The following is a 10,000-nucleotide window of genomic DNA, read 5'->3' as shown; positions in this document are numbered from 1 at the left end:
AGGTAGAGCCTCGTGGAAAAAATAGTAACACCTGTATTGCTTATACTGGTTGTTAAGCATTGGAATAAAATTTTGTGCAATATGCATAACCAAATGCTGGAATAATGAGCCATCTGTATGTGTGGTCCCTTCCTTGGAGATGCCAAGAACGGCGCCATCTGTGATGCAGCTACCAGCTGTTTTCCTTCTTATTACATGTTTATTAAAAGCTGAAGTTGTCCTCTTCAGGAAGAGTAAAAGAGAGCACGGGTGGCAATGTCGGTTATCTGATTGCCTCCATCTCCATTAGAAAACAGACTTGAGCTCCGTTCCTGGTCCTATAAAGACTACAGTAGCTGTTTGAGCAGAACAGAGGGAGAGCTAATTAAATACTCCTTTTCTTTTTCCATCGGCAACACGCAGGAAATTAAGAGAACAAACAGGAGATTGACTGGCAGCAAAGCAACAAACATGAAAGGAGGATGAATGAAATCTAATCCTCCAGGACTGGAAATAAATAAATAAGGGATGTCACTTTCCCCACCTTCGCTTAGCCCTTTGGGTTTGTATTTCAAAAAAAATCCCTCAGCGGGGTTTAAGAATCTTTTCTATCCGCATTGTTTTCAATTTTCAAAACCTATTAGCGAGCTATCGATCGACCACAATTGAGCATTTATGCACAGCAGGCAACCTACATCCCTCAAGTCAAAATCAGATCACATCTCCCGTAATTGAGGGTGGCAGAACTGCAGACCACCCTCTGCAACTGTCAACAAATTTCAGGAGCTCAAACTAAGATGCGTCGGGGATGCATCCTGCGCCGAGTGATGGACACCGAGCAGGAGAACTGGAAATGTCCATCAGCATCCTCTGCCATGTGCTGAACAAGACAGGTCAGGTCTGAATAGACACTGACAAACCCAGGGTGGACACACTGTCGACGCAGACTAAAGCAATACCAAGGGACAAGTGACAGGCTGCTCTGATGCCTTACTTAACTGCAGCACACACACACACACACACACGCGCGCACGCACACGCACGCACAGGGAGGCAAAAAAAAAAGTGCGAGGCAGATCAGGACACCCACGCGCACGCACGTCCATATGGACTGACAGGCCTCACGCCGTTACCGCGGAGATTAAAGGACCAGAGGCTAACATGAAAAAGTCAAAATGCTTGAAGATGGCAGTGCGTTTGAGGGTTGCAGATGCAGAATGTGTTCTAAAGCGGCAAATAGATATTTCTGAGCGTGCATCCATTCCTGAGGTGAGTGTGTTCACTCTGCTCAATGCTCAATAAAACAAACAAAATGCCATCTATTTCTGTATAAACAATTACCTGCCATAGATTGTAACCTTATTGGATCGAGTGAAATGTTTGAAATAAATCATTAAAGGCGCTGACAGGGCATTTATCTTCACTCTCGCTTTAACGCTGTGTGCACAACACACTGGATGAACTCAGTCAAGGGTGTGCGAGGCTTTCTCTCTTTTTTTTTTTTTTTTTGAGTTAAGCCGGGCCCCAGTGCGCCTCAGTGTGTGTGCTTGTAAGAGCAGCGTTGCGTGTGTCAATCCTCCTGTGGAGCCATGTTCTCAAAGCTCTTCATTTTGAAATCAAGCATAAATAATTAAGCCATTTCACAAGGCTGCTTTAACGATATATTACATGAGAGGAAATAGGTCAAGCAGCAATGTTAGAAAGATTGTTAGCATGGGTGTTATTGGGTTAAAAAAAGATGGTGAACAATAACCCCCCCCTTCCCTTCATGCCCCATATACTGTACTTACTCTGAAGAATGACTGACAGCTGCAGCAGCTTCACACTCATTTTCTTACAGATGTGAGTTAGGCTAACATCTGGGTCAAAGAGCCTTTCCACCTGAGATCATACGTCGACTTTAACCCAGCCACTGCACACTGATGTTCACGAGCAGACAAAGACGAGAAAAACAGAATTTAATACATTTTTTCTGAACTGTTAGAATGTCTGTCATACAGCAACAAATATTAAGAAATTGGTTACAGCAAACATAAAATGGTAGGTATTGAAAAGTTTTCTACAAATTTGCAGATTTTATTTTCTCTTCAATCTTTCAGAAAACATGAATTTTATGTCCAATATCATTTGTCTCAGTTTCAAAATGAGACGGTGAAATGGCTCGTGTATGTACCGTTCATTCAAAGAACAGAAAAGGACTTCAAGGATACGCAGTATATTATAAATCAACCCACCTGATTTTACAGTGTTTACAGTGTTCTGCCATCCAGTTAGAAATAAATACAGCTTCAACCTCCACGAACCGATTTCAAGTAGTCAATCCCGACCTGTTTATGGATATTCCTCTGTTTGACTGTCTGTTAAAAACAGTTCAGCACGTTTTAAGGTTCCCTTTAGTACCATGTGGCTCTGTGCTCTCAATAAATTGTCAAAGGGTACAACTTACGCGTTTCTTTTCTCACCCTCTAAAATGTTTTCTGTCCTCTTATAAGGTAGTCTGTAGTGCTTATTTTCTTCTCTCTAATAAATAGTTCGGCCTGTTATGGGAACTCGAGTAGGGTTTGTCTTAGAGTCTTTTTCGACCTTTATAACTGGTTTTTAATCCTTTCGTAACATAAACCCTTTTCACACATACAGAAATCTCCTGAAAAACTCCGGAGGTTTGGCTACCCGGCGGTGCTTTAGGCTATATGTGAACGCAAACAGCCGCATTTCTCGCGCGGCCTTTACCCGGAGTTTCTCCAGCCAGACCCCGAGTATTTTTTCCACAGAAAATCCGAGTGAGCTGATGTCTGAACGCGGCCGCATATACTCCAGAGATTTCAATTTGAGCCAATGGAAAGAGAATGATGCTGATTTTCAGCTCTGTCTTCCTTTCTAACATGGGGTAAAGCCTTCTTGGGACGGCTGTGGCTCAGTTGGTAGAGTTGGTCGTCTCTCAAACCGGAAAGGTTGGGGGTTCGATCCCCAGCTCCTGCAGCAACATGTCCGATGAGTCCTTGGGAAGGACACTTAACCCTGAATTGCTTCTTAATCTGATTTCTGTTTTAAAGGACCCTTCATAATCTGTTTCTTACCTTTTCCCTCTCTCACCACCATGGTTAATGAGAAACATCCTGTTTAGTTAAGTTTTGGAAACTGATCATTGTGTGAGTTTAATAACTCAACATAGTCTCAATACCCCGTCTCCTCTGTGATGTTAAAACTCATCTTTCCCTCTGATGACCACCATACAAGGGGGGGGGGGTATATTGATACCTTTAAACTGTCTCCCACTGCCCCAGGTGAGAACTAAAAAAGTATCACACGATTATGTGACCTCTATATTTATTATAATTTGTGTGAGTTGAAACAGTCAGTGAGTGCAGCCTGACACATTATGCATACATACTGTACATTCCAGCCCACAGCCTGGATTGTTTTAGCGTGAACTCTCCGTGAGGCACAATAAGACCACGGCGGCGGCACCGATTCAAAAGTAGTCACCAGAGTGAGGCATTAACACCTGTCAAAAAGGAGAACGACAAGTACCCACTTGTCAAGAACATTAGGTACAAACAGTGCAACAATGGCTGTCTGTGTCTCCATAGTGCGCGATAAAAAAATTGTGAAAAAAGGAGTATGTTCTGACTGATGTGGAGAAAGAAACAAAAAAAAAAGCTCCAATGATCTCTGTCATCTGTTACATTCAGCCCCGAGGACAAACACGCCGAGTCTCACAAAGCTCCTTTAACTGTGCTTTCAACAACAACAACAACAGCAACAATACTCACATCAGCTCGTTCACCTACTTTCAACTACAACACAGAGCGGGACCGCACGCTATTGTGTACATAACCATCAATACCCGTCTGCTTTTTTTCTTTTTTTTTTTAATGTCCGTGATTGGCTCATTACACGACAAATATTTGTCTAAACACGCGCATTTCATGTTTTGGAGTCTGTTTTTTCGGGAAACGTCCCTCATCAGAAAAGTACGACTCAATCCTCATTTGAAGATTCTTTAAATGATGTTTGTATGATCACAAATTACTACCACCCTGTTTCATGTGCGTGTTTTCATCATCGCATCCTTGAATCAAGTGCATATCAGGCTCGTCATTTTTTTTTTTTTTTTACATTTGCTGCACCATTCTCCTTCTCTTTGGAAATGTATTTTTAACCGCTTGTCAATCACACATCTAAAAAACTTGCTCTGATTTAGTAATAGCTCTTTGTTTTAAGCTTACAAGTATCACATGAATCAAATCAAGCCAGCTGCTTTTGACTCTATGCATATGTTGTTGTTCTGCTTTGAATATTTTCAAACCGGACTTCAATCACAGGCTGTCCGTTACACATCAGATTTCAGTCCGTGGATTAAAGACAGGTTTTGATTTCCTGGACCGTCCTCCTTTTTTTTATCATGACTAGAGCTTTATAATTAGACTTCATATTGCAGAAAGACTGTGACTAAATATTTCCAGCGTACAATCTAAGAGAAACTTGTGCTGCGATATTGGAAACAGTCTCAGTCTAGAACTTAGGGCCCGCTCACACTAGGCCCAGCTGTCCCGTAGTTTCCCCTCCCAACCTCCCCCTCTCCATTCCCCCGCTCATTGGCGATTCTAGAGTATGTTAACTTTGGTTTTCACAGCAATAGGGCATGGGACAACTAGCAGGGAATAGAGAGCGAGTACTGTCAGATGGGGCCCCCTTTGGGAGGTTTTCTACTGTCGTTGCAAAGATTTATTTTTGGGCTTTTTGTGCCTCTATTTGAGAGATAGGACAGTGGATAGAGTCGGAAACCAGGGAGAGAGAGAGTGGGGAATGACATGCAGGAAAGAAGCCACAGGTTGGATTTGAACCTGGGCTGCCCGCTTGGAAGACTACAGCTTCCATACACGGCTCATGCGCGCGCACTAACCACAGCGCCACCAGCGCCCCAAAATGTTCACATTTCGAGGCACTGCTGTGATCTAACGTTTGTCAGCCCTTGGGGGGGTCCGCCACTGGCCCTGGGGCCCCAAGCAGTGGCCTTCCTTGCCTGTTGACAAGCAGCGCCTCTGCCCCCTCTGGCCTGCACTCACACTGCTCCAGGACTAACCGGGCCTTAGCACGGTTACCTCTTGATGCCTTCATTACGTTAAGAAATAAAACACCTGCATCATGGCTTTACATGATCATGAAGCATGCTTAGTTTACAGGACAGACGGTCTCAAAGAATCAAAAAAATAAAAGGGACATGCAGTCAGGTCCGAGTCTGCACATCGGAGAACAACACAAAAAACATGACAGCACTTTACTGACTTATTTTGAGTCGTTTTAGTCAGATACAGGCAGAACACTTTGGGATTTCTTGATAATGGAAGGCTGTCCATGTTTCATGCCCGTGCTTGTGCTCGTGCATGAACTGTACCGGGCCAAAGCACACCTCTTCCAACCGCGCCTGGGCCAAGGAAGTGTACGATCGTAGGACTCACACTAGTGGAACAAACTGGACTCTGAGGGTGAAGCGAGCTTGGGCACGGTACAGATTGCCTAGTGTGAATGCGCCCTCACCCTTTTGTTAGACTGAGGTTTTCCAAAGTCGGTTGTTTTGTTAGAAACACTTCAGATAAGCTTGCAGATTTGCAAGAAAAAGATGCATGTTTAGAGTTTGAGTATTATGGCTCTGAATATGGAAAAAAAAAAAACAGCCTCAACATCTTGTTCGAGAATTTATATCTTACAAAACCACGAAGCTTAAATGAACAACCAAGCTCATGTTTGAAAATGTTTTTTATTCCTGCAACGTTGAACAAAAAGATGATTCACACACCCACTTGGATTTTCTAGAGTACAGTTTCCAATACTTGACTCCGTCTGCTCAGATACAACCAATTAGATATGACTGAAATGTTAGCGAGAAAGGAGAAGACAGACACAAATGTCAGCGATGAGAAGAAAAAAAAGAGATAAAACAGCTTAATTGCAGTATTGTCCTTCTCATCGCACGGCAGCTGAAACCAAAGAAAAAAAGATGAAGTTATTTTTATCTGTGAAACCAAAGGTTTAAAAAGAAAACCAGACGTTTCTCATCCAGCTGGGGCCAGACAAACAATCAATAAACATCAGTGGTATATATACTGACTTTACAAAGATGTTCCAATCAATAAGCAGGCAAACATGTTGTTTTTATGGGTTTTGTTTTTTGAGAATGAATCCGACAGAGTCTATTGTTGACTCACATTTTAGCTCTGTTTTGGTCTCCACCGCCGCCTGGGGGAGGGTCATATATGGCGAGTTAGCTGCTAAATGCTCCATCATGTTCCATAGCTTTCTTGAATCCGACCTGTGGCTCCTTTCCCGATGCCAACGAGCATCTCCAGAGGGTGTCAAACAGAAATGGAACTTTAAGACAGCATCCATATCAGTGAATCACTGAAATTAGCCGTGATACTGGTTTTTAATGTGGTTCATGCTGGTGGCAATCTCTATTGATTAGCTTTAAGTCTTAACAAGAAGGAAATACATCGTTTGAATGTTTTTAAGCCTGTAGGCCGAAACAGCAGCAGTGATTCAGACACTCACACAGCACAGTCCGACTCTCCTAATAGCTCTCTGTTTTGTCCGTCCTGGACTTTAATCCCACAACGCTGACTGTATGTGAGGCCTAACATTCGCGGTTAACCCGAAGCTCCGCTCCACAAAACGGTCCAGAATAGACGGTGAGGATGAATCGACCTCTCTCAAAAGCCAAAACGACGAGAGGTCGAAAGCTCCGGCTGCTTTCTGGAGCTGCTTTGTCAATTATAAATAACAGTTCACTTAGTGTCAACACTCCAGAGGCGCCATCATGGGTGACCTCCAAAGAATGTGGCCACCTTTTTTTTTAAATATATTTTGGAGGTTAGGCAGGTGTAAAAAAACGACAAAAATGAAAAGCATTCAAAGAGAGCTCCAACTCTGCTCCACTTCTCGATGAAAGACTTCAGGTTCCAGGAAAACATCTGCTTGTGTTAGGTAGACGATTTCTACATTTTTAAAAGTAAAGACTTCATCTTCGCTTGAAGTTCATGAGAGTGCCATCGAGCACAGATTAAACTTTGCAGACGTTAATTACGTTTTCTTGTGTATACTTTCTTTTTGCACGTGAGCTGTGAACTTGCCTCTTCTTCTGCAAAAACAGCCACAGGTGGCTTTAAAAATAAATTTAAAAAAAAAGCACTAACAAGACATATGTTTGTCACATTTAGTTACAGAAGAGGATCACACTTCTGTTGGAGTTGTATCCCGGAAAATCCTCAGGCAGCCAGGTATGAGAATCTCGAGCGTGTGAGCGGGGGAAAAAGCTCATCAAGACGTAAGGGATGACAAATTCCACCATCTGCACGCGGATCGGCCGCTGACTCTGACGCATGAGTGGTAAGTGAAAAGTTTTAAATTAAAGCGCTCATCGGAAAGTTTTTCAGATGGAGTGTGGTATATACGGATGCAGTTAGGTGTGAGCGGCAGAACGGAGGGCCGTCCTGTGGGAGAGATACGGCGCCGGACGCGGGTGTAACTTGTCAACCGCACACGCTCGCTTTGTGTACACACGGGGTGTTAAGAGCTGTCAGGCAGGTACGGCTCAGTCTTGATCCGAGCCCGTGATTGATCGCCCAGGTTCAGGTGGAGTTCACGGGAGGTCTCCGCTATCATTGGCAAAATGAGTGACAGACACAAAATGGGGTGATGGAATATTATCAGGAAGCCATTTGTAATCCGGGGCGAGCCTGGATCTCTGAGGGGTGTTGTCTCTCTGAAATGAAGTCATCCATCACCTCAACTTCATATTTGATTAGGTCATGAGTAGCTTTTAAAGAGAGAGAGAGAGAGCCTTGAATATTGTGATAGGATATATGTTAGTCCAACTTCAAGGCTTAGACGTGATAAATACTCAGCGTTGTCAAAGTATTCCTTTAAAATCCAGGGTTCTTGTAGTGTGAAAAATATAATTCAGGAATAATTCAACTGAGAAGCATTTCACTACATGACGATAAAAATCAGCATTTAAACTGTGTTACACAACACTGTAGTACAGTTCAAAGTTCATATAATACATGCTTCTTATCAAGACACCATAAATCCATAAGTTGATCGAGGCACAAAAAAATAAATCAGCAATTTTTGTGGTAATTGTTCATGGTTCTTTTCTATCTCTAGAATGATTTAATGTTTCCATCAAATATCTAAATTAATTCAAAACTGACTAAACCTGTGTTCTATTTGTTGTTGTTGAGTACTTACATTACCTCAAATATTTCCAACAGCTTTCAAAGCCAGAGAAATCCTTCATTTTAGAGTTGTAACGGGACATGCATATCGTTGCCGTGGAAACACCGATAGTTACGACAAAGACCGCTGCATAAGGAGGCGTTAGCTGCTGCTGAAAGCTGCCGTTCTGTTGCTGTTTGTGCTGCTGTGATAAAAACATCATGTAAATTATACTTGGACTCATTAGCTCCTGGGTGAACATGTTCTCTTCCTCAGGTCGGTTTCAGGATGCAAATTTGCAGAGTAAAAATAAAAATATATAGAGTTCGTTTTCATCGGGGTTTGGGGGCGGGGTGGAGTAACAGAGTGAACTCCCATGATTCACCACCAGCCTCAACGTCATCTTTTTGTTGTTGTATTGATTGAGAGCCCCCTGGTGGTGGAATCTACATACTGTGCCTTTAAATCTCAAATTTGCATCCTTTCATTGTTTTATTAAATAGTAGAATTAATTTTTGGTTTTCCAGGAAACATAAACACTGCAATGTTTCCATGGTGGGATTTAGAACATTTGTATATCCACACTTCTGACTTTTGTGAATCATTTAGCAGACTTAAAAGTCGAATACAACGTGTTGCTTACGGCTCTAAAGATTAAACAGGTTCAATTACAAGGTGACAAAAATGGCAACTTCTTTTCAAGTTTCAGCAAACAAAAGCTGATGCCTGAAAAAAAAAAGTGAAGCTGTGTAGTTCATGCTGTCAGTTGGTGCGACGGCTTAAATTGTTACAACAATCAAAAGAGAAACAAATGTTGGAGATAGACGAACATGAGACTGATGAGAACGTTAAAACAAAATTTAAAAAAAGTGATTGGATGGCGGCAGTAGCTCAGTCTGTGGGGACTGAGCCACAGTGTGGAAGTGTGGCACCTCTTCAGCTACCTGATCACTTCCTGAGTACTGCAGAGGTGCTCTTGAGCAAGGCACGGGACCCCCAACAGCTCTGGTGCGCTCCCTGTGTTGCAGCAGCCGCACTCTGACATCTCTCCACTAATGCATGTGTGTGTGTGTGTGTGTGTGTGTGTGTTTCTGTCCTGTGTGTGAGAGAAGCATGTCTCTCAATAACAGAGTGTAAAACTAGAATTAACAAAGTATGTAAAAACTAATTCAAAATAATGCAGCCCCCCCCCCCCCCCCCCCCCAATTCCCCTTTTAGAAATGACAGTAAATATGCCTATATTTTAAAGAAGGGACACACATGTACTTAGAATAGACACATGAAATTATTATTTATGGTCACTTCAAAGTAAACTGTGTTGAATTTTCTTTTTAAAGTGACTTTGTAAAGCAGGAAGATTATTTCTATCATGCCTCCTGGGTTTGATTGAAGTAGTTTAAAGACACATAGAAGTTACATCAGATACAGATAAGATAGAAATACACTAAACTTAAGCTTATTTGAGGTCTACCTTCCGTTTTACAAAACGTATAGGCTACACCTGTAAGATAATCATTTAACAAACAGTTTGAAACACAAGAAGCTGCAGTTAGTGTTCAATATGATCCATGTAGTCTCCTTCATGTTGTGTACCTGGAAACAGCTCAGCAGCCGGTCGATAGAATCAGACTTTAGCAGCAACATTGTCACATAAGCGGCTTTATTCCCTCACATCGATGCGGTTTTTATTCGGGGTGTTACACAAAGCGGCTACTCAAATTCGCGGTTCATTCAAATGTGTAGTAAATCTTACAAACTTTCAGTCTTTCATTGAGCGAGCAAAGCGGAAGCTGTAGGATGTAAA

At 42.4% G+C, this 10,000-nt stretch overlaps 1 protein-coding gene across 1 annotated transcript in view; it reads right to left on the bottom strand.

The window, feature by feature from the left end:
* Window positions 1-10,000, bottom strand: part of LOC132990052 (uncharacterized) — a 377,347-nt gene that overhangs the window by 107,004 nt on the left and 260,343 nt on the right. The gene's annotated exons all lie outside the window — the stretch shown is intronic.

This window comes from Labrus mixtus, chromosome 15 (assembly GCF_963584025.1).
Source record: "Labrus mixtus chromosome 15, fLabMix1.1, whole genome shotgun sequence".
NCBI classification, from domain to species: Eukaryota; Metazoa; Chordata; class Actinopteri; order Labriformes; family Labridae; genus Labrus; species Labrus mixtus.
Note: the sequence above shows the minus strand (reverse complement) of the source record. Positions and strands in the feature narration are given on the sequence as shown.